This window comes from Vidua chalybeata, chromosome 5, assembly GCF_026979565.1.
Source record: "Vidua chalybeata isolate OUT-0048 chromosome 5, bVidCha1 merged haplotype, whole genome shotgun sequence".
NCBI classification, from domain to species: domain Eukaryota; kingdom Metazoa; phylum Chordata; class Aves; order Passeriformes; family Viduidae; genus Vidua; species Vidua chalybeata.
Window position 1 is genome coordinate 1,247,501 of NC_071534.1, and position 27,500 is coordinate 1,275,000.

The window sequence follows — 27,500 nt, forward strand, 5'->3', positions numbered from 1 at the left end:
TTTGGCAGGAGACCTCGGTGAGGCAGACTCTTGCTTCTTCACCAGAATTTGGCCTTCTAGATTTTTTAAACGGGTGGCCAAATTTTGAGAAGAGCTGGGTTTGTAGGGGCATAGAGAAAATGTGGATTGGTGTGTGTAATACTAAAGAAAGGATTTGCTCTAAGACTGCAAATTGGAATTCTTGTGCTAACAGAAAATGACTAATTTTTAATATATATTATTTTTTTTAGACTTTTACTAGAGTCCTGTATTATACTCCTTGTGAGTATTATTAAGTAATACTGTGAATATTAGGTGTACTTTATCTGTCTGCATTGTGCCTTTTTCTGCCCTCTTAATTTTCCAAAAAGAAAAAAAAATAGAGGGAGAAACAAACAAAAATACTTGAATCTCAATCATTCTGAAAGGGAAGAGTTTCTCAGTGTCTTTTATTTTAGTATACATTCCTTGCTTAGTTACTTTTGATTTTTTTCTTTGCAACTTAATTAAAACCAATTAATTTTTCTTTGAACATTGTCATTTAAGCAAAAAAAAAAATATCTCCTATGGAAAAGACTAAGTTTTATCTACAACATTTGTTTTTTATCAATTTTGGGTAAACTGGTTTATTTTGAGATACAGCTCTTTTTTTTTTTTTAAGTCTAAGCAAAGTAGAACAGCAATGTGTAGTCACCATAAAAAAAAAAAAAAAAAAAAAAAAAAAAAAAAAAAATTGGTTCTTTGCTGTCAACTCCATCTGTTCAGAACCACCACTAGGATTGGTGGTTAGCAATAAATGCAGGACAGTGGATTTTGTCCCAGTGACTGTGGAGGGGTCCTGTGCAGAGAGGTAAATCAGGAGGGGAAGAGAAACCACCAGAAGAAATCTGGGTGATGTGGCAGCACTAATCCATGAGATAGGAACAGGAGGTGAAGGTGGGAGGAAACACTGCAGACGTTTTAAATGTGGGCAGCTTGAATGTGGGAAGAACGAGCCAAATATTAGTTAGCTAGTGTTCAACTGCAGGAGGATTTAGCAGGCAAATCTGTGAGAAGACAGAAGAATTTGAATACCAGCTAAGAAAATAGTTTGCAACCAAGTTGTATTTAGACAGCTGCACTATAAGACACACAATAGTTTAAAAATTAACTGTGCTGCAGTGTGTGTGTGTGGGTGGGTATAAATGGCAATAAAGCACAGGAGTGTGCCTTTCATACCTGTGTCTCTGAGATCTGATGCAGATGTACAACTGATATTTTCATTCTGCAAATGTCTATGTGTAGGAAGAAAATGTAGCTGGTTAAGAGGCCATAAGCAGTTTTAAAATGCTTTCTTGCAGGTCTGTAGGAACTTGGTGATTTTGAATGCTGAGTAAGGAGATATTCCCCCTGTGAATGTGATTGAGGTAGCCATTAAGCTTAAAGTTCAGGGTTTAAATAGAGGACCTTTGTATAATGTTTTCTGGAAAATGGATACTCTCCTGCAATTGTTGGCTTGAAATACAGGAAAGATAATGACCCATGCATATACATGTTGGATAAGTGACTGGGGTTTATAGGCTGTGGGTTTGAGGCCCTTCCTCTCAAATGCTGCTAAAAGTGCTGTAGTGTCAATCTCCTTGTTTAAGGACAAAAACCAGTGTCTGTTTTACAGTGTCCTCAGAGATGAGTGTGTGTCTTTTACTGGTATTTTCAGGATGCAAACAGCTGGGGCAGAGTTTCAGATGGGGTAAATGTAAAGAGAGGCATCCCAGACGTTTCTGCTTCCAGCCTTGGCGAGGAGAAATAGGTTTTGCCGCTGCTGGAGATTCCCATGTGGGTCTGCCCCTTACTTTGGGCAAGAAGAAGCAGCAGTCCACGCAGTCACCCTGCTGTGCTCTGCAGGAGCTGGGACAATGTGGTCCATGCAGGGAGGCTGGGCTGGCACAGCTTTGGGGTGGTGGAGGTGAGTGCTGTGAGTGTGACCAGACTTTTTGAAAAGTGTAATATTTCACAGCACATGCCCTTAGAGTAAGCAATCCCACAGTGCTTGGGATCCCAAGGAACAGGTTAAGGCCATGGCTGCAGGTTTAAGTTCTTTGGTGGAAGCTGTTGCCTGCTGGATGGCCAGGTATGCAGCTTACAAAAGGCATGCAGCTTAAAAAAAAAAATCTTATTATGAAGCTGAGATGCCATTACATCAGTTATTGTGGCCCAAGACATGTTTCAAGCTGTTTCAGATGTTTCAGGCTGCAGCCTGAAAATTAATACCTTAAATAGTGGTATGACAGTCATGTACAATAAATTCAGGTCGTAACCAGCTATGAGGTAGATGGGATACTTGAAGGGTCAAAAAAACCCTAAACTTACTAATGTAGGATTTACATTAGCTTTTCTTGCTGGTTGGGGCTACTGCTTCAAGACACAAGACATCAATTTTAAAGATATTTCTTCTAAATTATGTTTCATTTCACATCCCAATAAGAATTTGCCTTAACTTTCTATTTTTCTTGCTCTCTGGGAAATGCTTTTCTTTTTGTTGTTGTTTAATTTAATCAAAATGTTTTCCTAAATATGTGACTTGTCCAAAGTATTTTCATCTATGTTTTGAACAACACTCAAAAGTTACTAGGGGCATTGTATCCCTTCAGCACTGCCTTCTACCTCATTATAGTTCTCTAAAATCAGTGTGATAATGTGACTCTGTCATAGAGCACTCACTTTACAGTGGCCTTAGTCAGAGAGACAGAAAGTCATTGTCATTCAGGTAGGGGAGGAGCTCAGGGGTCCAACCTCCTGCTCCAAGCAGGGTCAGCACTGAATTCAGACCAGTTGCAGCCCTGAGCTTTGCCCAGCTGGTCAAGGTTGAAAACCAAGGTTGAAAAACCAAAGCAACAGAGCTGTAGAAGACAGGAAGCCATTAGTACTGGTAATTGGGGACAAAAATATTTTACATTTTAGTGACTTAGCATGTTTAAGCTTAGCACAGGCTCATTCTCTTATCTCATGATGCTGTGCTAAAATCATCTTGGCAAAGCAGGTGGCCAAGAAGGGTGTCAGCAAAGAAGCAGCTGCACTCTCATCATTTAGTCTCAGAAGTGCCTTCCACTTCCTTATGAGAGGGGCACATAGGGCAGTGATGCTGTGTTGGAAGGACTCCCCCCTGTTTGCTGGGGCCTTTGGAGCTGGAACTGAGCCCACGCCCTCCCCAGCACCCACACACTCCGGCTTCTCCCTTTCTGTGGCACTGTGCTTGGTGTATTGCCCCATTAAAACACTTTCCTTTGTTAGGGAGTTCTCATTCCTCTTTAATTATGTCCTCCAGAGTGGCATTCAAGGATAGGTTATTTTCCTTCTTTGTAGAGGATGTGGAATAATTTTCCCAAGGCAGTTTTAACTTCCCCTTTCCTTTAGTAATCCTAGTGTTTTAAATTACTCCTTTAATCACCGTCTCAAAGTAATCACCATGCAATAACCTGTCCTGTGATTCTGACTCAGGAATAAGAACTTCCCCTTTTCTGTGGCAGAGGAGGTGACTGAGAAATGACCATTTTGTGTTTTGCTTTTAAAACCTTTTTATTAATTGTGCCCTTCTTTGTTTCACCTACTTTTTAAGGAGGAGGGATAATGTTTCCTGGATGCTTCAAATTTCCCTTCTTGTTTTAGGATTTTTGATTAACTCCTCAGTTTTAATGATTATCATCCTCTACAGAATTCTCTTCCATTAAGAGCCATCTTTTCCAGATCTGATTAAACTCTCTTTCTTTAGCTCTTGTTGAGCCCTTTGTGATATGTGGAATCCAGCAGGGCTGCAATTAACCAGCTCTGCTCCTCAGAGAGTAGCTTGAAACCACCTTTTTAAAAAACCTATAGAAAAGAATTAAATGTGTGGTCTCCATCTCTGTGAAATGGCAGTGCTCATGATAACAGATACCACACTTTTCTAAGAATACGTGGGACAGCCTTTTTGTTTTGCCTACACAACCAGTTCAGCATATTCTTTCCTGTGTGAGCTTCAGTTTCATTCCTTTCTACTAACTTTGCTTTCATGGATCCCAAACAAAGAGAAATAGTTGATAGGGATGTTCAACATTCGTTGCTGGACTCTAGGTTTTGCACTGAAATGCCAAATTACAAGTTTTGGCATGAGATAATCCCAGTACAACTGGTTCAGAAAATTTTAGATGCCTGTGATTTCTCCCCTCTTTTTTCTGCAGCTCACACTCACAGTTCTTTATTTCAATTTAGTCAGTTTTTAGCTCTATCCATAGGATGGCAGCTTTACATGGAATGTGGATGGTGCTGAAATGGATGAGGAACATCTCTGTGAATGAGTCATGAAGGCAGAAAGCAAAACTTGCTTTTGCAGATGACAAGGAATCGTTCCCAGAGTATTCCCAGTAAAGAATGTACTGAAGGTAGAGCCCACCTTGCCTTCTGATTGAAACAACAAAATAAAACCATTTGGAAGGACGTGGGAATGTGCAGTGGAATAGCTGGCACTAGCACGGGGTTAGTGCTTCTGTCCTCTCCATCCTCTTGGCTTCACAAATAAAAAGATGTGGTGGAGGCTAACCTGGGACTTAGCCTCTCTTTAGCAAGGAAGAACCAGTCCTAGGTTAAAAGTGTCACCAAATGACACAAGCGAAAACAACGCACCACAGCTTTGGTCACGATGAAGAGACTAATTTATTTTTTCTGACTCCAATCTTTTATAGTTCTCAAAAGATGCCAGTGGATTGGAGGGTGAACGTGCCACCTCTCCAACGACACTGGACAAACTGCCTGTACATCAAATTTCTCCGCCTCTGTGAAAGAATGCAAAACAATAGGTTGTTTACAGAGAGTTGTGTGAGAAAGTTCTCTACAAGAGTGTAAACTCAGAAGGCTTTAGAAAACTCTTGATAACCAGGGCGACATAAAAGCTGACTGGTAATTTATGTATCAGCTACTGGTACTGGTAAAGCTACTGGACAACAGGTAAAGCAACAGCTACTGGTAAAGTGATTTTTGACACTCAAAGACCTATTTCCCAACCAGCTGTTGGCTTTGTCCCAGTTTACTGAGGCAAAACTGGCTAAATCCCACCACAAGAAAGCCAAGCAGGCCAAGCCTTTCAGATCAGAGATCGTGTCCGAGAATGTTGGCTGAGGACCTGATCAGACTCAATATGCACATGCACAGGAAGCAGCTGTGCTGGAGAGCACAGGACAGTCACTCATGCCCAAGTTTTCAGAAAAGGGATTGAGTTCACACCCTACTAGCCAGTTGTGAAAAATCCCACCCTTAAAAATAGGCAAATAAAAAAAAAAATGAGCAAAGGAAGACAGAGGGTTATACTGCTCACTGGAGCTCTTCTTATGCAAAAAAAAAAAAAAAAAAAAAAAAAATCTCTACAATAATTTTTATGTATACTATACTTTGTGTTTCAGTAATGCAGATATTCAGGTAGGGTCATAGTCTTATGTGTATCAGAAAAAGCTGGGAGAACAAACCCATTCCAGAAATGAAATTTGGTGGTTAATAGCTTCAAGCTTTGAAATGGGTAATTTTTAGAAGAAGCAGATGGCTAATAATGAAGTAAAATTTATATGTGATCACATGATGACATTTAACTTTTAGAAAATAGTTTCTTTTGATGTCATTGCATATGTTGTCTATGAAACACTATCTTGTGGCCACTGTGACTTTGAGCCAGTAGAAACTGACACTGCACCACCCTGTGCTTTCCTCCCAGATCCTCACTTCTGTGCAGTCATTTCTGCACCAACACCTCTGTGGTTTAAGAAGTGAACTGGATCTCAGAAACTGAGATGACTTAAAATAACAGAAGAAAATATTAACTGAAAATAAGCATTTCTGGTGAGAATTAAAGCCAAGGTTCTCTGATCCAGTTCAGATAACCCTCTTTGTTTGTAGTTGTTAACACAGTGTGGGGTCAAAGAGTTGGTGAGGCAGATGGGACATGGAACCCACAGTTCCTTTCTTCTAAAGGTACTGTGGCAAGAAGACTCTGGAAGCAGTGACCTAATTAAAATGCTGAAGCTCTGAGCCAAGTTAAATTTCTTGGCAGTATATGAGGTTTGGGGTGGTTTTTTTTGGTTGTTGTTTTTTGTTTCCTGTTGTGTTATGGGGTTTCTCTGGTGTTTATTTTGTTGTTTTGTTTTTATTTTTAATTTTTTTTTTTAGGTAAATGACTGCCTTGAGAATTTTGGGTCAAAAATTCATCATTGGTTTTCTTCCACTTAAAATATAAAGTCCATTCATGCCTCTACCTCAAATTTTGAAGCTTCAAAGTAACCCCAAAGTTATGGGTACGCATCAAAAGCAAAAAAAACCTGAGCAACAATGAACAGAGAGGGGTCAAGATATCCAAGTTCAGCAGACATGTTGCAGCAGTGACTCAGGAGGACAGCACATTAGTAAATTAGGCTTTTGCCAGATGTAAAAGCTGATCCTTTTTCAATTGGGTATCATCTGAAAGGTCAAGAAGTAATGAAGCATGGGCGCACAGATCCCCTATTGCCATGTGTTGCTACAAACTCTCATCTCGTAAGGCACTGGCACTTACAAGGCACCAAACACAATAAACCAGCATCCTGGGGGTGTCCTAGTGCAGGCCAGAGCTCAAAGGAGTATTCTGCAAAAAATGACAATGGGTGGAAGAGTAAACAGGGGGCATTTTGTGCTAAATTCCTTAATTTTATGGTTTCAGTGTATTTGCAATTTTCTGATATTTCACATTCCAGGGCTCTCCTGTGATGCAACTGAGAGCTGTTTACTCTTGAATAATTATCAAAAGATCAGAAGCCAAATACTCTTCTGATTTACACCAGAACTTATTAAGCTACCTCTGTTGATTTTTAGCTAATTTGGAGGCACTCCAAGTGCATACTGGTGTAACTGACAGGAGAATTTGGCCCTGTATCTCTACAAGAAATAATTTCCTAGATGGATAGGAGTCCTGGTACCAAGGTAAATGTGACAGAAAATCTGTGATTAGGTTGGATTGACTTCCACACTGGAAACCTTTTTTGTAAATACTATATATAAATACTAGAAAAATGCTGTTTGTTTTATATATCTGTGGATAAACACAATTTTATTAGAGCTACCAATATGTAATAAGAGAAGTAGCCATTTTAAGGAACAGATGTCCTATAGCAACCCCCACAAAATAAGGGAGGGAATAAAACATTCTTAAAATATTGTTGAAAAAGGAGTTCCATGTTACCACTAAAGGTAGACCTGGTTTTCTTTTTCTGAGGACTTTAAACTTCTAGATCTTGGTTCTTCAAATTGTATCCTCTCTAATATTAAAAAAAAAAAAAAATCAGTAAGAATCACGCTTTTCCCTTAGGAATGATCCAATATTTCAAATGGGCACACCACTTCTTGAATCAGAGGTCAGAGTTAGGACCACCTTTCCTAATTATTTTATTCAAGGCTTATCATATGTGATAAAGTGATTCCTTGTCTATGTAGATGCTTGTATTGCACAGTCTAATTGCTGTTTCCTAATTTTGAGACAAAACCCGTGTTTCTTACATCCTCTTAAGCCACCAGTGAGTCAATAAATCATTGCAACCACTCATTATTTTCTGAACTTCTGCTTGCCTCAAAATGGAGAAAAGGATGGAAACAAGCTTAATTGCTTAGACTTGGACACATTAATACAATTCAAATTAATGTCTTCTCTTCCTTATCACTTCAGATTGCATATTCGTAAGAGTTTTTCAAGGGCTCTGAACAACTGCTGTACTTCTGTAAGTTGGTTTTTGGGTTTTTTTTTTTTTTGTACAGTAATGTCTGTATTTCTGAGTTCATTGGCCAGTGGTTATTTCTGCTTCTTGATTGTAGATGTATCATACCTTCCGATTGTGTTGGGATCAGTTTCTCATTTATTGAGATCATTGCAAAATCCCAAACCTTAGTGGAGCTAGCAGACGTTGACATATACAGCACCTCTTCTGTCTCTTCTTGTTCTCTGCTTTCCTGCTCTGTTGCAAATCAGGCTCCAAGCTACTGAAAGTAATGGAAGCTTTCCCTTAGGACCAATACTCCTCCTCATTTTGTCCTTGGTGGAAAATAAACCAAATCCCATTGACACCCTTAGCATGGTGTGCAAGCTACAACCAAGCACAGAAAACTTAATCCTCATGACCTGGATACTTATGCAATCCAGACTTTATCAGTGAAGTATCTCTCTGCTGAAGGCCAGGGCATCTAAAGATTTTTCTGCAACATTAGTTGCCTGCCTGTTAGCTTTTTAATTATGTGGAATGGCCTGTGAAGTGTTCACACCTCTGCCAATAGCAGTCAGGCACTCCAGAGCCCCACTGAAGTCATCACTGGAAGTCAGGAGCTCCATATGGAGCTTCACTGTCATACAGGATTAGTCAAGAGCTCCTACCTTTACTTTCTACTGTGATTTCATGCTCTGAGCATTTATTCCACATGAGTTTTACCCCAGTCAGCTGTTTTAGCCCCAACATATTCTCATTCCCCAGCAACACAACCTTAGACCCCACAAATAACAGTATAAGTCAAAAGTAATGTGATGGGAGACATGAATCATAGCATTTGAGACAGCATCTCTGCCTGAATCTGCGATTCATTCTGATTTATTGACAAGAAAACATGGCAAAAACTTTCTGCCGTTTGCATTGGCTCCTTTTATTTTTGAAATCCATTGCTGGTAACTAAGCTGCAGCCTATTCATGATCAGAACTCTACAGTGGTTTACCTGTACTGTCAAGTACCAGTGAAAGCCACTCTTTTGTGCAACAAAAACACTTACTAATCCATACCGTTGCCTTGAGACTGAAGGGTTATTTCAAAATTAACCTTGACTTCAGCACAGGGTCTGTTAAATTGTGTTCAGTTTCTGTGCATATGTTTTAGTGCAGGCATCCTAGTGTACAAATAAACTCTGTGTCTTGTAAACTTGGGACCTACCAAATGCAGTTTGATATTATGCAAGATCTTGTTAACTTTATCTATGTTTCACTGCCTTTTCTGCAGAAAGGGAGAAGGGGAAATTGGATCAAGGTCTTAGTTTACTGGTATTCATCAACAGTGTGGGAAAAAAAAAAATCAAAGCCACATTAATAAACTAAATATTACCTCCCACTGATCGCTGGCTACCAGGCAGATAGAGTTCTTTCTGATGGACTCCTAAGAGGGTCTTCAATAAAGTAAAATATTGGGCTTGACGTTTCTCCTGCTTGCTGCCAGGAAGGTCTAAATTGAGTCCCAGTTGTTTTTCAGATTAATCCATTTGAGAGTATAGAATCTGGCAAGAGTGTTTTACAACTTTTTGAAAATGTGTTTAAGCTTAATGTAGTTTTGGGTATTTCATGTATGTGTGCTTAATTAGAAAACACTCATCCCCTATCAAGTACAAGGTATTAGCATGAATGCCTAAAGAGACTTGGTAGAAATAAGCAAAGTGCAGCAGCAAAAGCAGTGCTCAGCTTGAACGAGGGACAGAGCCAAAGCATCTGCAGTGCTTTTCTGAAACCTTGCCATGTTTTAAAAGTGATGACTGCTCCTGCAGTACTCCTGTTCCTGGGGGCCTGGTTCTTCTTGTTTACACCAGTTTTAGCTCAGTTGACTTGAGAATTATTATATTCCTGTAAATCAAGAGAAGGAGGAGACTTTGGCTCAGTCTTTGCTGTCAGTTGGAGAAATATAATAACTCTCCTGTGCGGACTGTAAAGAAATCTGAGCAAAGAAAAAAAAAAAAAAAAAACCAACAGTTGAAGAGTTTAGAGGCTATCTTCAGTTCCAAGCCCCTTCTTTTGAAGTTTGGTGAAGGATGTGGCAGTAGCACATGTAAAGGAGTGTTCATCTTTACGAGCAATTAGCTTTTAAGCACCACACGACTGCACTGCGGCTTACAAGTGGCATGATCTAGAGCTGGCTGTTAGTTTTTCAACCCAATGTTTTTCCTTAAAAAAAAACCCTCCACTCCTTAATGAAGCTGAAGTTACTTTCTCTTGAAAGGCATTGGTTTTGACTGAACTTTTGAAGGGGAGACTTTTTCATGGACGTTGAATTTTGATTGGAAATAAAACCACACCGCAGAAGGGAAAATATCCTCCTGGTTGGATGAACTGCAGGTGGGGGGAAACAAGGTGAGAAGAGGGTTTTGGACACTCTCATATGCCAGGTAGAACTGCAAAAAACCACACAAGTGGTCATTCTGATCTCCTGTTCCTCCCTGTTGTCATCCTGAATGGGAGGTGGTGAGGAGTTGTTGTCTCCTGTGAGTCTTAGATATGCTAAAGCTCTCTTTAGCAGAAGAATCTTTAGAGACAACTCTTAGTGTGTTGTCTGTCTTTGTGCTAGAAGCCTGTGGATCACCAAAATTGTCCTGCTTGAGTTCTGATCCTCTGGGTGTTCCGGGTCATGTTTCAGACACCTACCATCATTCCTCAGGTTATCTGATGCTTCTTGAACTTACATCAGAAAACTGTTCCAGCTTCTCCAACTCTCTTTTCTTTGTTTTTGGGCCTTTCACAAACACCAGTTTTGCTCTGTATATACAGCCTAATATATATACATGCAAATAAGACAACATGCAATATATATATATATTTAATACGTAGCTTGCAAAAATCACCTACTACCTCCTGTTCTGGATGAGGCCAGACACCAGAGCCTCCAACAAAATGTATCACAGCTCACAGCTTGTTCTGGCCACAGTAGCATGTAATTCTTGTAAAGGCAACCAAAGAAAATTTGTCAAGGTTACCAAACTTCCTTCTGCTGGAAGCATAGCCAGTGTCTGATGCTGGTACTCTGCCAGTGACATCTGACAACAGAGTATAACAAATAATCTAATGCTGATCACAAAAAATAGCAGGGAGAGATGGGGTTTATGTAAATTAATTTAGTTTTTAGAATTAATTCTTTGGCATGACTGGCAAGTGAAATCGTGGAGGATTTTTCCTTCTCTGGCTCTCAGATGGGTTTAACACAGCACAATTGTTAGCCCTATAAAAATTACTCCACTATGGGAACACACTTACTGCATGATCAATCCTATCACATGGATGCAAATAGAACAAGGCTGAATTGGCACACAGCATGTCAGGGTAGGAACAGCCAAAAAGGAAAATGGTCTCAAATCCCATGGGGAATGACTGTACACATGGCTATACAATAGAGTAAATATCTGCTCAAAAACAATGAGAAGCAGGGTACTCTCTTTTGCTTCCAAAATATAAGTGACATTTCTCAAAATTATGACATCAAAAGACCAAATGTGTCCTTGGACATTATGTGTTATTTATTGTGGCTTAGGTTTAGATCAAGAACGATTTGAAAGTGTGATAAGATACCTGAAAATGTTGGATAAGCATATATTGGAAATATTATTGTAATTACACAATAGATTTTCATCAAGTGCCTATAAGAGTGGTTACTGGAAAATTAGCTACTGGTTATATTTTGAAAACAGAGTAGAGCTTGACATATAAACAGAAATTAATTTTATAATTTTGTGGTTTTTTTGCTGACTCCTCAAGGCATTGCAGATTTTATTTTAATCTGACAGACCTTAATGGCTTTTAGAAAAATGTTTTATGAAGAAAATCTCAAGTCATTGCCCAAGAAAACCAGTCCAAGATTATTCTACCATCTGTGGGCAACTTGGATGCACACAGACATTAATCTATCTACTGGTCATGTCTCGGGTTTACTGACGAAAAAGCTCTTTTATTAAAAATGCCACTTTCTGATCCTTATTGCTCAGGAGGGCTTAAGCCATAATGTGACATCTGTTGGCTCAACCAATTATGTATAAGGCATTTTTGATGCAATGGTTTTGTTAGAACATGCCAAAATCATTGAAACTTTAATTGGAAAAAATTTCACAGGTCCAGATTTTAATTTCCAGCGAGAGTGGGAAGAAGAGGAGGAGAACAGAGTTCATTCATTTCAGAAGAGTCAGTAGTTAAGACATCCATCTGCTGTGAGAAGCCAGATTCATATGCCTGTTCTGCCATTTTCATCTTCATGTGAGTTGTTCGAATGGAGATCTTAGAGCAGCCTGACCTGGTGAGTAAAACTGATACTGGAATTAAAAAAAAAAAAAAAAGGAAGGGGCTTATTTTGCATTAGACAGTAAATAAGATGGACATGCATGGCAAAATAAGTCTGTTTGACTGCCCTTTAAGCAGCCTGGGTAAGTCCTGGAACGGGCTGAGGTCGAGTTGTTATGGAGATGGTAGTGCAAGAAGGAAGAAAATATATGCTTAATGTGAAAGTAGAGAATTGACCTGACTGTACCACTCTTGAACCATGAGTACCACTATAAACACAAGTCAGGGATTCCTTCTGAGCACAGAGCATTCACAAGCAGCTTTTGTAGGTCACAAGCACCCAAAGACCCGAGTTAGAGCCACGAAAGTCAGCACAAGTGTGTCAAGGTTCCCCTAAGCACAGACTGAGCAACCTCAAATCAGATAAAAGCAGCAGTTCCTGGTGCAACAGAAGATATCTAAAGCCCTGAGCTGTGTCTTGGTGCATGTGCTCTAGGGTTTTAGCCCTGACCAGGCCAATGGGTTGACATGGAAATCCTAGTCCACGCCCCTCATGGTTTCCACTTATGGTGAGGTCTCCCACCCCAGAAATTGATTCCCTTCAGATGAAACTAAACTGGGGCATTTTTAGGAGCATGCTTAATGGACATCAACCACTAATGGAAAATCAGAGCACAGGCTAGGGCTACTTACTGCCTGTGCTGGCTACAAACCAGAACCAGAGTTTACCAAATGTCAGCTTTCATTTATTATTCTATGCTATTCATCACTTCTGAGTTTTTCAGATGTAGGCACAATTTCCTTAATCGAGTACTCATAGATGACCACTTCAAAACCACAGAACTAGATTTTTCTAAGCAAAAGTTTATCATTAAATGATGTGAACACTTCTTGAAAAGGGTGTTCTAGCTTTACAGAGGTACCTTTTTATGCTGCCCCACAGCCATGTTTGCAGTGTTTTTTTTCAAATGATTTTGGTCTCTGATCCTGAATGCTTTGTATGAACCATGAAAGTTAAGGAAGGTGGGGTTCTGGTCTTGTCTCTTGGAGATCTTGAGATCCTGCCTTGGACAGAAGATGCCTGAACATACTCCAGGCCAGCAAAGGAAGTTAGGAGCTCATTCAAAAAGTACAAGCCTGTTATGGAAGGACTGCTTCAAAGCAGAAACTATTAATTCCTTATTCCTTAGAAGACTTTGACAAACACACAGAGATTTCTTGGGAAAAAAAAAAAAACAAAAATTGAAGTGGTGATGGTGGCCCATCCCTAGGGCCACATGAAAACTGTATTCAGCATAATCATGATATTTCTTAAAAAGTTTCTAAATAGGGTAGTATAGCCCAGTTGGTTGAAAAACTAAGGACCTAGATATGCATATATATATAAAAATATACAAGAGAATAAGTGAAACATCATCAATAAAGAAATTTTGACAGCATATGTAACATAAATTATACAGAAACAAGATTTGCATGAAACATTTCTAGCAGTAAGTATGAACCCAAGGCGGGGGGGGGAAGGTGTAGTTAATAATGTTCATTAATTACAAAAGTTTTTTACATCTAAGTTTTCTTGTGTCCTACATTCTAGACAGCTGTCTACTTTGAAACATCATTTTTATCAGATAGTTCTATGCCTTTTTTTTGTTATGGTGAATAAACTTGTAGCCACTGTGACGTTCATGTGATTCCTATTCCCATTGGAGGATGAAGTTTCCTTTGGTGAAATGAGATTCTGGCAAAAAAGGCTATTAATAAATGTAACTTCTTATGCGTAGCAAACTATTTTGTGTACTTGCAGCATGGGGAATTCTTCAAATGGTTTTCTTTTATGAATAATTGTAAATTTAATGTTGGCATCAATAACTTCTTTAAATGGCTCATTCTATATCTGAGTTACACACTTCTTAGCAACACAGCTCGGCTTTGATGAATCTTGTGCATAATTTTAGCTTTTACTGTGTGAGTACAAAAGCAAGGAAGATGCTGGAATTGTTCAAATTACCTGGCTCTTAAATGGTTTGAGGGGAAAAAGGAATGCATTATGCTTTGGTCATTGAGATTGGAGAACACAATGGAATCAATATGTTTTGGCTTATTATCCAGCTGCAAAACAGGCTCAGAAAAATAAAAAGGCAGCACACCTACTGCCTATGATATAGGCAAGCAGGATTTTCCTGAAAACAGCTTTCTTCTACACTCTGTGGGTGACAGCTGTAGACAGTTGTAACCAAACACTTACAAGAAGCTGGCATCTCCGTTTATCATCTTTTAGGGCATCTCTGTTTGCCAGTTGGAGTTCTTTCCACATAGGACACAGCACGGGGCAAAGGCAGGCACAGCTACAGCTTGAACTGCTCTGCATCTGTGTTTGGAAATATTACCATCAAACAGGAAGCTCCTGTACGTGGTGCTGTTCCAACAGTTCAGTGTCTGGGAGCAAGTTTGAAACACCCCTCTCACCCCATTAAGGGGAACAGCCATCTTGATATCTTTCAAATTGGATATTTTTCAAATTTTTCAAATCTGATATTTTTCAAATTTGAAATCTTTCAAATTTTTAAATTTGAAAAAACTTTGGATTTTTCAAATAACACTTAATTATATCCCCCACCTTCCCTGAGGGTAAATCAGGATTGTTGCAGTCTTTCCCACGCATCTCAGAGGCCTGGGATTGTTGTCTTACCAGTCAAGACCAAGGCATTGAAGACCTCAGCCTTTTCCATAAATGCTGTCACCAGTCTCCTGACTCATTCAGCATTGGGCTCACGTTTTCACTGCTTTTCCTTTTGCTTTTAATGTACCCATATTCAGCTCCAGTTAGGCTTTGGCTTTTCCATCCTGGTGTACTTGAGGCTCTGCATTCCTTCTGATCTTGCTTTCACCTCCCCTATTCCTTCTCATGTTTGAGTTTTATGAGTTTTACTTTCTTTTCAGTCCTTGCAGGCCTCCTGTCACCTTGGCTTGATTTTGTGAACTTTGGGATGGACTTGTTCCTGAGCTTGGCAGAAGTGACTCTGCAAAACTAACTAGCTTCCCTGGACCTTTCTTCTCTCATGGACCACATCCCATAGGATTTCTCCAAGCAGGTCTCTGCCAAGGGCAAAACCAGCTCTTATAGAAACCCAGTGCAGTGATCCTGCTTTTTTGCCTTGTTCCCCTCTCAGCATGCTTAGCTCCAACATCTCACGTTCCTGCAGTGAAGGCTGCCCCCGACTTTCTCATTCCTGACCAATTTTTCATGTTTGCAAGGATGAGGTCCAGCAGAGCACCTGTCTCAGTGTCTCCTTAATTACCTGTGTAATCACTCAAAGCAGAAAACATTTCATATGTACTTGAATTAAGCCATCCAGGATCTTAGAAAATTCAGATGTCTCACATGCAGATATTATGCCATAAAGCCATTAGTTATTTTTCAGTCTTCGAAGGTATGAATGGGCCAGGGTGTCCTATTTCACCTCTCAGCACCACGTTTTATTTTTGGTTGATCTTTAGGAAGCACTATTTACACATCTTTGCCAAGTGATGTTAATTTTTATTTTGGAGGTGATACGGTTCCTGCAGTTCATAATTGCTGCTATCTTTACTGAGCAGCAAAGCAATGTCAGAAAAGTGCAAAGAGAACAACTACAGAATGAAGTAGATACACGCCTAAAAGGCTTAAAAGATAATAAGGTCTTCTTGAAAATGGCTGGGTTTTTTCCCTTGTCTTGCTTGATCTGCCTCCCTCGACCCAGTATATGGTAGGAAAGCTGGAGTTGCTGGGACCCCAGGGAAGAGTTTAATGAATAAATGTCCTGTGTTCTACATTATATGAATCCTGCCTTAAAAAAAAAAAAAAAAGTAGTTCTTAAAGTTGATGAGCTATAGATTCGAAGCCTTTCCCTCTGCTCATACATGCCTTGAAAAATAAGATAAAAGACAAAATAACCTCCAGCTGAAATTAATAAAACTATCCTCTTGCAGTGTGCATAAAATGTAAGGGCTAGACTTTGAAAAGTTTGAGTCTAAGACATGCTCCAAAACTTAGGCTGAGGTTCTTTAGTCCTGATTTTTTCTCCAAGCAATGAGCTCTCAGCATTTCTTACTAAAGAGGGTAGAAATTTCTGAGGGCTGATATGGCTTGAAAAGTGGGTCTTTTTAAAAATGGATTCAACATCTTATTTCAGAAGGAAGTGAGACAGTGATTTAAATATCAGGCCCGAGGTCTGTTCCTGCAGCAGATCAAGTGGAAGCACATCATTTACATCAGGTCACTCCTACACTGCGTCCTCAGTGCCACGGCTTCAGAGGGGGATTAAAGTGGATGGGAGAGGAAGTGAGGGAGGAAAACCTTAAGTGTCCATCTTTTTAGCCTCCTTTTCCCCTCCTGTGCCACCCAGAAAATCTGCTCATTTTTTTTTACAGTTTATTTTCAAGGTTTGGTTAAACATTTGTAAGCGGTAGTACGCATTTCCTCTTACTTTTGAGTCTCTGAGTGGTAATACAAAAATAAGATTTTGCAACTTTTCTAGTCCCTATTCTCTTCACAGGGGCAAAGCCAGCTAAGCACTTAGGAGTAGCAATTCATTCTTAGTGACCTTGATATTTACAAATAGATGTATAAAATCCCAAATATTTTTAGGATCTCTCTTCTAACATTACACTGGAGTAAACCCCAAAACTCTTGGTGATGCCTCCCAAAGGAGGGCAATAGACAGAGATGAACCTAACTCTGGGCCAGCATCTCATGGTGTTCTGGGCAAAAAAAAAAAAAAAAAAAGAAAAAAAGAAAAAAAAGAAATTTTGTGTGAAATTTGGAAAGGCTACCACAGCATGCCAAGGTTCCATATCCCCAGCTGCAGAAACACAGGGAGGAAGGTGAACAATGCATCATGCAACTGCATACATACAAACTGAGAGCTGAAATCTTCTCAAGCCACCATGGAAGGCTCAAATAGCAATTTCTTTTCAACCAGCAACACCCTGGCAGGACTGTGGTTTTGGGGACTGCACAGAATTTGTCCAATGGGATACTTCCTCCCAGTGATTTATGTTGTATGGGATGTTTGGTTCTTGGCAGCTCTCAAAAATGTGTATGGAGAGGCTGAGCCGGTATAATTCAGTATAATTCAATCTCAAACAAGAGATGGTTTCTGTCAGACTTGGTCCTGCTCTGATCCTCACCCTTTTTGCCATCCTAGTTCTCAAACAGTGCGTGAACTTTGCATTTCTGAACACGGGATTGAACTGCATTTTCTACGAAATGCACGTTGAAGATTTTTGGCTGTTTAGGAAACATGCTGCCACGTTTTTTATGTGGTACTTATGCAGCATATTAGGGAAGACAGGCACCATGCTTTCTTATGGAAAGATTATCTCTTCCTTGATATGTCTGTCCCTTAGCAAACATAAGAAGGATTTTATGGATGTGCATGAAACAAGGCAAAGCTACAACAAATGTGACTTCAGCCACTTCCACTGCCAAAGTCCTAGCAAAATTATTCATTCTCAGATAAATCTTTAATTGGTTCCCCTCTTAATACTATTTCTGGACCCCAGAGTCCTTTCTAAAAAGCCTCTGTGGAATATTTTTCTTCATTTTTAATTAATTATCTGCAATGTAAATTAATGCACAATAGCATTTTTTTTAAAGTCAAGAGGAAAGCATTTTCGCTGTAAATTAAGATTCCTCCATCAACAATTTTACAGCAGCTAAGCTGCATCTTCCCTCTTCCAAAGCTCCAGACTCTCCTTCGTGGTGTTGCTCTGCAGCAGTAAAGAAAGAAACCACGGCTTCACAATGCTAAACACTCCAGTGGGAAACACAAACACAGTGCATAGACCAAGGCATTCATTTCATGAGATTTTATTAAAAGGTTTCACCTCTAAATTGAGCTGTCATAGGCTGTTGGGAAACTTTTTACCACAGTTTATTTTAACTATGTAAAAAAAAAAAAAAAAACATTAAAGGAATGAAAATTCTGCAGTTTTTCATATAAAAGGCGTGACCTTTCACACCCTACCAGCAAGCCATAGTGCACTTAATCAAATTGGTTCGAAAGTAAAATCATGCCGAATGTGAGGATTTTTTATTTTTTTGCTCCCCCCACCATTCTTTGGAATGACCCCAGCCTTGTTAACATGCTGCAGATTTCTGTGTATCTCTGCAGCAGGCTCTTTGGAGTTCACTCGGAGAAAACTACAGCGCATGATTAAAAGATATCCTCTAGATGAGAAGGACGTTCAGTAATTTATAAATCATTCATTTGTGACATAGCTTTATACAGCTTTTCAAGGAATTGCATTAACTGCTTTTGCAGCTTCCTCAAATGTTGCTTTCAGTAGACAGTGTCATAGGTCATTACCAGTTTTTCCCTTATGTAAGCAATTCCAACTTTCTATTAAAAATACTAATTTCCACCCCACTACAGTATCTTTTGAAGTAGCATGTATATTAAAAAAAAAATTCACAACTTGCTTTGAAATATTAAAGGAATATATTTAAGTGAAGGGCTTTCAGGCAGGTTGTTTTTCTGTATTCCTGATGACAGAAAGATTTTAGCCTACAAAGTCAATAGTAAATTTTATTAAAGTCATTATTTTCCTGTTACAGGCCTTGTGCTTTAAATAAACTATAGCTGACAATGCTGTCTTACATACTGTCATGCTGTAAAACAGCCTTTCTTTATTACCACAGGGACAACTCATTTAGAACTTTGAAAGTGTTTTCACACTGGAGTTGCTCATTTGTGGTGCTGGCCGGTGGCTGTTCTTGACAAATACCTTTTATAGCTGGAACTTTCTCCTTTTTTCTTTTGAAGATACAGGGGAGGAAAAAAAAAAAAAAAGAAAAGAAAAAATCTTGCAAACCCAACATTTTCCCGTTAAAGATAAATATTCTACCTCCACCATTGGAGACATATCTCAATCTCTCCATAATATTTTTTTTTATGACAGCTTGAAAAGTCTTTCCCTAACCCAAATTTTCCTGAATTGCTCTTATGCAAATTGATGGTAGCTCCATGTAAATAAAAAGAGGACATTACTTTTATTTAAATACTGTCATTTAAATGCTATTATTTAATTAATATTACAGGTTTGGACCCCTGGCTGAGGCTGTAGTTTGCCAAAAATGTTGTTTTGATAGGAAAGTCAGCACAAGGAATTTGCCTCCTCTCAATCTTGTCCTCAAGCCTCTGTTGTCAGCCGTAGGGCTCAAGAGGGAACTGGACAAGGAAACAGAAATTGGGGCAGGGTAGGATTGGGTTTTGGGCTGGTTTGGGGCTGTGGTCACTTTTCTGACCCAGCAGGCAGAGACTCAGGGCCTCTTATGCCTTCTGCCTCCCAGCTTCACGTCCTCTCCCCCAAGTCAGATGATTTTTTTCAGGCCTCCTGAGTATAAGAAGGGTAGTTCTGCACTCTTGGCAGTGGATGTATCAGCTTGCTCTTCATGCAAAATGCCCTTTTTCACCCCGTGAGAAGGTATGGTTCTGCCTGCCTAGCTTAGCTCCAGGCCTTCACCACAGAGCCATCCTTCCTGCTCCCAGAACTTTTGTCAGCTGTTGTTATCATGCAAATAGGATTGCAGACAGGCCAATTTTGTAAATTGTCCAGATGAATGAGTTATATGAGCAAATGCTGCTTGAATTACAGATGGACAGCTTGATCTCTGTGTTTTGCTGTTCTGAATACATTTCTATGAATTAAACTGCCTAGCTTGAAATCTGAAAAAATAATTTTATCTCTTTGAACTTGTGATAAAACAGTAGTGCTTGAGTCATCCACATGTGGAGTTGAAAAGACCACAGGAGATGACCTAACTGACATGACTTCAAGAGGGAGTAGCATTGCCTAGAACATCACCAGGTGCTTAAACTGGGTCCATCCACATAGCCAAAAATCTTTTCCATCCATCCATCCATCCATCCATCCATCCATCCATCCATCCATCCATCCATCCATCCAAAATCCCCTTTGAAGTAAATTAAGCCATGTTTTTCTTGGTTTCTCTCCCCTGCCTTTATGAGCTTTGGGGAAGAAGAAAGCGTTACTCTTATGGAGTGACTTTTTATGCATTGGAAATGGACGTTTTACTTTCTGATTTTCAAGATGCCCAAATCCAGGCTCCTTTTACAGAGTTTCTAACAACTCAGTGTTGATAAAATCTCCCCCTTTTACCTTCTCCTCACCACGCCATCCCCACATCTTCCCTCACCATGTGTCAGCACACGTACCCATGGGATCCCTTAAAAAGTACAAAAAAAGCAAGCCTAGAAAAAAAATTCTGATAGCTTTCCACTGGGTTATTAAGCTGAAGTGGATGATGACAGACCCCAGCAAGGATGAAAACGCAATGGAAAGGAGTGGATGTGTAGGCAAGGGCTGTGAATCAAGGAGGGTGGAGGGCACAGTGGGCTGTGTGGATGGCTCTGGTTCCCAGAGACCTGCAGCCTCAGAGCACAGATTGAATGCTGAATTTTATTTGGCATGGCTGCTGTGAGAGCCTGCCTTCTCTGGCCATTTCACACTGCTGTGCTCCCAACTTTTCCTTCAGGGCTGGATCAGTGAATCACATACCTTTACAACGTGTGGTTTGATGGGTTAGTTTTTCCATCAAACCAGCAACCAACTCAATCCAGAGCCTCCTAGGCACAGGATCAGATGTGAATGAGTCAGGAGTGGACAGACATAGAACCCTTGGCAGTGCTCCATGGGTGACTCAGATTACACATCAAACCAGAGGAACAAATTCTTCCCTTTTTTTTTTATGCTGCTTTAGGCCAATCTGCTTATATCTCTGAGTGTGATACTCCACACTGGATCTGCTAGTCCAGCAGAGGTCTTTTCAGCAAAAAGCAGAGACATTTTTCCAGTAAAACTTCCAGGAATGTGCTTTGCCTTTGCTAAAGTAAAGGCACAAGAGTCTTGCCTCTTGTATTCATTCTCATGGTATTCATTCTCAGCTTATAACATTTTAGTCATGTCATTCAGAAGCAGCAACTATCCTGCTTTACTCAGCTAGTCAAATCAATTCGGGATAAAATCCCAACCAGAAAAACCTCAATTGAAATAGTGGAGATCGGAATATATATTTTTCATAGGCTAAAGTATTCTGAATCAAAAACACCATTAGAAATTGGAAGCTCCCCTTGGAAAACTCCCAAATGGACAGAGAGAAGGCTAAATGTGCTTTGAGTCCTTTGCTTGGTATATTCTCTTTGGTGTGGTGCACACCACTCTCTTTCTCCCCAAAGAGGCTAATTTAATTGTTCTTTGTACACTTTTAGGAAGTATTTGAAACACAGAGGCCGTAAATTTAACACTTGTCAGTTTGGGCTTTGTGTAGAACATGCATCTGGTGCACTGCTGACATCCCAAAGCCTGTGATTCTTGACAGAGAATATATATTTTGAGATACCCAACCAGGAGGTTACATTTAAAGTCTGAATCCATGCACTGTACTCATGATTTATAACAAACATTCTCTCTTTGGGTCACCAATGCTTTAATTTGCTGCCCGTTGAATGGACTTGTTTTGTATGAAAGAGTTTAAACACACATCAATGGTTTTTAAGCCTCACTATGTCAGCTGTCTAGAAATAGCATTAAAACTTCAGAAATTGAACTCCAAGTGCACAGGTTACAGTGATTTTTGTCCTCCTGGACATCAACAGGTATTTTTTTTCCTTCAAATTGTGTATTTCAATAGATTAAAATGCTCACAAGTATTAGTTATCTTCTGCAGAACTGTCTGCCCCACCTGAAGGAGTGCCCAAAGACTGTCACCCAGACAAAAGACATGCAAAGACTGTTTCAAATTCTGGGTTGATTGTTTCAATACACAGCAGTAGATATCCACCCCACGTTTTGCAACTAATTCTTGCCAGGTTTCCCTGCCAGAAAATCAGGATTTTTTTTTTTTTCCTCTTCCCCCTACAGCCATGTCCCTCATGCTTCATGTAGCTAATGTAGATTCTATCAAAAAAGCATGATTTGTGATGTTTGTGTGTTACTGTTTACTTAAAAGTGCTAAAACCACCTTTTCTTATCAACAGGAAACTTTCAAGATATTTAAAAGCCTGCCTTTAAACCTTCTGGCAGCAATAAAGCAAAAATGGCAGGTGGCTGTATGAAAGAAGCAGGATATGTTTATACTATAACTTTCCATGGGGAGGGGGGAAATTATACCAGATACAGTGGGCTGGAGTCATCTCATTTACAAAGGTGCAAATCCAGACCAACACTCGCTTGACACCAATGCTTTTTAAAAATGTCAGACTTTAGCACAGCGCATGAACACAAAAATTGAACTGTATTTCTTCCACACAGAGCTGCACAAAGTGTTTTTTGGGCTGAGGAGGGACAAAGGGCTGATTTGCCTGTTTTCTTGCTGAACCAGTAGCTTTTGTTGCACTACTGTGTAGTACTAAAAGGTGTGGTGCCTGTGGGATGGGAAAGCTGAAAAAGTTCAAGTTAGTTGGGAGAAATAAAAGTTGAATTTTCTTTGCAAATAAACAGAAAAAAAAAGTTATAGCTGGTTTGTTTTTTTGTTGGTTGTTGTTGTTTCTTTGGTTTTGGTTTTTTTTTTGGATTTCTGTCTTTTTTTTTTTTTTTTTTTTTCATCTGTCCAGCCCTAGTCAGTCCTCTCAAACCACACACAAGCAGAATCTTCCCAAAAGTGAAATCCCCACACCTGCAGACTGGAAGCAGTTACCACTGTGCAGATCAGACACATTGGCAAGGACAAGATTTAGTTTTTTGGGACGTTTTTTACTTCTGTGAAATCTATGAGCCTTTTGAAAATTAAGAGACTTGCTGCTGTTTTCATGCTTTTCTACAGTGTACATCAGTGAAATAAGGATTTTTAAGGGAACTTAGGCTTGTTTGGTCTCCAGTTTGGCAGTCTTTGAATCACAGAGGATAAAATCACCTTAGAACTGACAATATTTGAGAATTGCTTCCTTTATTCTTGTAACTGGCTGTGGAAAAGGAGGAGGTATGACATGTGTTTTGAGGCTAAAGGCCCCTTCTGTTAGGAAATGATTGTCCTTGGTTAAAATAAAATAAAAGTGCCCCCAATGACTCGAAAGGCAGTAGTTTAACAAGCTGTATTACTTCCACTGTTTTTCTCCCCCTGTCTTTTCCATCTAATAGACTTCTCTGGTGCCAGTGACCAGAGTGACACTGGAGGCAGCAGGCAGTGACACATTACAGGAATTCCTCTAAATGACTTTTATCCAGTGACTTTGAGTGCAGGTGCGAGCTGCATTGCACGAGGTAGCTCAAACTCCCTCTCTCTGATTTCAGTCCTTCCAGGGGGTCAACTGCTTATGAAGAATATCCATTATTTATACCTTTCAAGAGAATTACATCAGCAGGAACATATGTATTCATGTAATAAAGCTAGGAAGCACCGTGCAAAGCCACACTGCTTTAAATATGTATGTGAAATACACCAAGCCAAGCTCTGTACTGACTCACACCTCTCTTACACCACTGTCTCCAGCAGGAGCACTGCCTGTAAGTCAGGAAATTTGGCTCAGGGCATCTCATGAGTGCCCGAGTCAGCTGCTCCTGTTGGACACACAGCCATGGCCATGCATTTCCATCGGATTCCATCTCCCCATCTTCTGCTTCCTTCCTGGGCCTGGTTTAAGATCCTGGATTCACACAAACCCAGGGCTCTTCCCGAGCTGAGGTGCTGGGATCAGGAGCTCTCTTCCTGGGCCTGGTTTAAGATCCTGGATTGTCACCAGATGACACAAGGAAAAACGATGCACCACAGCCTTGGTCACGATGAAGAGACTAATTTATTTTTTCTGACCCCAATCTTTTATAGTTCTCAAAAGGTGCCAGTGGATTGGAGGGTGAACGTGCCACCTCTCCAACGACACTGGACAAACTACCTGTACATCAAATTTCTCTGCCTCTATGAAAGATTGCAAAACAATAAGTTGTTTACAGAGAGTTGTGTGGGAAAGTTCTCTACAAGAATGTAAACTCAGAAGGCTTCAGAAAACTCTTGATAACCAGGGCGACACTGGATTCGCACAAACCCAGGGCTCTTCCCGAGCTGAGGTGCTGGGATCAGGAGCTCTCTTCCTGGGCCTGGTTTAAGATCCTGGATTCACACAAACCCAGGGCTCTTCCTGAGCTGGAGCGTGTCCCTGTCAAGGGCTGTGTCCACACATCACAGAGATTTAGTCGCTGCCTGCCGATCAACAAATGCCTTGGCCTTCATTACGGAAATCAAATTTATGTCTCCCCAAGCAGTGGAAACTTAAATGTTGTTTCGTCCTGGCTTCTGGCTCTGAGCTGTGGCATTACTTATCCTGAGCAACTGTGTTTCTCTTGGCTAAATTAATCAATTGAGCTTTCAGGGCAGGTCCCTTTCTTTCCTGGAGGAAGAAACTGCATCACATTAGCTACCAGTCAGCTTCAAACCTTTCACTTTGGACTATGCTCAAAGAGAGTTTAGCCAGAGAGAAAACTGGAATCGATACACCAGGCCAGCACAATCTGGATTTCAGGTCAGCATGTGGAGAGAGAAATGGCATTTGTGAGACTGATGGTCAGTGAGCTGCTGTTCCTGGGTAAAGGGCAGACTTTCATCCTCAGTCTCCTGGACCTGTCTGCATCAATCGACCCAAGGACATTAGGACAGCAGTTTGCACCAGGGCTTCGGGGTTTCACCCTAATTGTTATAAGTTTTGTTGAGAGATACATCCACACCTACAACTTCAGACTTCTGAACTGTGAACTCCTCCAAGGATAAATTTGATTTGTATCCTTTTCACAGTCTAATACAGTCTGGTAAAGAAATGGTTAAAATGTGACTGGCAAATGCTAACAGAACGCTGAATATCAAGTGACTGGGAAAAACAGTTCTAAAAGACAGTGATAACATAAATGAGATTGAGTGAAAAGACATGTTCCCAAAACAGTCTTTCCTAGGGGCTGGATAAAAAGCAACATTTCTGCTAAGTGACAAGTTTTCTTTTAATTTCAGTCTAAGCTGGAAATTCATATCCGTTTTTCAACTGATCTTGGTACCACAAATACACCTTCTGGCATGCAGGTAAAGCTCTTGCTTTACATTGGGCAAACTTTTTTTACACCAGAAAGTCTGCAGCTATCTCCAGCCCACAGCCTGAAGTATTCTCAGTTTCCAGGAGGTGTGATAATGATGAATTTCAGTGAGATGAAAATTGCTCCAATTTAAGGATAACTCAACCATTTCATATTTGATATAAAAATATACTATTTTTTTTCTAAAAAGTCTAAAGATTTGGGCTTTGTACATGCAGTGCACGAATAGAAAATCCCTATCAACAACATTAACTGAACTGAAAATCCTTCAGGATAAGTTCTCTGAAAATTAAAACAGACATCAAGCTACACATCTACATGAAAGACTTCCACAGCTTTATAAATACAATGCACTCAGAAGCCAAGTTTCCAAAGCCTCAGTAAAAGCATCTAATGTCCAAGTCTACAATAACAGTCCTATACATGAAAAAGACAATATTTACTCTGTCTTATGGTATTAAATTGGAGGTTTTATCACACACTTAGAAACCAAGTGATAAGTCCCAGGCCTTTCATCAAAGGTATTTTAAATGAGAATTTCTGGATACCTCCTAAGAGCAGATGAAAACCTCTTGGCTGATCTTCACATAAGAGATGGAACCATATTTACATTACTAATTCAGAAACTTACTTCTCTGCTCTTAACTGGTGCCATCCTGCATTTGTCTTTCATCCTGACATGACCTTTTAGCAGCCTTACTGTTTTAAACTTCAGATTGCTAAAATGACTTGTTTTGCTCCTTCCTCCCAAGTTTTGGTCACAGGAGACAATACTGTTGTTTTGCTGTTATTCCTGTCCTATTGGGCCACGATTTTCTGACTCAGCCTTCCATCTTTTGACTCCACTTTTCCGACACAAACCCTGTCTTGCCACCCATCTCCCTCTACTTCTGAGAGGTCTCTCCTGTGTATGGTTTCACTACAGAAGCTCCACGCTCGCATCCTTCATTTTATGCTGCCTTCTCTCAGCATTTTTAGGAATCTTCTTTGACCTTTTGACCAGCCTGCCATCCCCATGACATATTCAAGACACCCATGGCACTCCGTGTTACAGTAAAGAGAGATCCTTCTGTAGCTCCACATCTCTCATGTTTCATCTAAACTTGTTCTCAAAATCCCTGCTCCTCCCTCCTGCCTCCAATTCCACCCTTGTTTGGACATAATTTCCCTGCCAGCTGTGATGCCAGTCTCAGTAATCAAGGGCTATAAATCCTTTCATGGCTGCTGTATTTCATGTTGTCTGTTCTCAGCGCATACAGATGATGAAGTCATTAGTGTTCACGATATATTAATTGATGTTGATGTAAATTTTTCATCGCAAGTTTCTCCTCTATTGTGACAGCCATAGGAATTATTATCAGAGTTGACTGTTGCCGATGGGCAGCCAATCTGACTATTATTATTTACTAATTTTACACAATTAAACAGCTTATACAAACAACACAACCATGTGATCTCATGTTCCTGCTGCACACATTTTTCCTTCTAGATTTCCATCACTATAACACAGAATAGAAAGAGAAAAAAACAATTTCATATAATCTCATAACCTATGTAAAACAATTTGCTGTGCTTTGTCCAAATAGAGGTTGTAAATTCATCAAGATATGTCAGTACGTATTTCACAGCATTTAGCCCAATGAAGTATCAGTCTTATTTCAACAGCTGATTTATTTAATAATTTGTTTCAACTGTTCTAGAGAACCAATGGTAAGATGCCAAAGTCTGTCTAATTAACTGATCTAACTTCCTGAACAGCTGAATGCACAGCATCTCTTGTACCACACATGCACACTCTCTTATATGCTGTGTGATGCTGAGCAAGCAGTTTCAAGTCATGCAAACATCTAAAAATGGGAATATTTTTATAGATATGTAAGAGAATTTAAGAGAATATTTATTAATGCCCATAACCTTCTAAGTGACCTGAGATCAAGAAGCCCTCCAATCAAAGCAGGGACTTGTATCCAGTCCACAGAAGCAGCACATATCTGTTGTTTATTTGGAACCAGCTCCTTACCTTTAAGGAAGTCCTGCTCCTCTAGTGGAACTACTGGGGGTGGTGAGGGAAACAAGTCAGAGGATGTATTATTGGATTATTCACTCTTCTAGGACAGACCCTGTTTGTATAATCAGAGATATGCCTTAAGTGGTCTTTAAAGAAAGCCAGATTTTGTTTAAAAAGGGGGAAGGAGGAGGCTTCATTAACTAGACTGGCAGGCTTCATAGATTTCTCAAGTGTTTAAATTAAGGATTGTGAGTTCTTGAAACTTGACAAGGAAAGCGGGATTGTCACTGCTGGCTGTCTGAACCAGAGGTAAGTGCAGATGAAGCTTTTCCTATCTCTATTATAAACATATTGCTCCTGTTCTCAAAAGTTCAGTGAAATAGTAAAGAGACTTTTGCTTTCTATTATTTGAA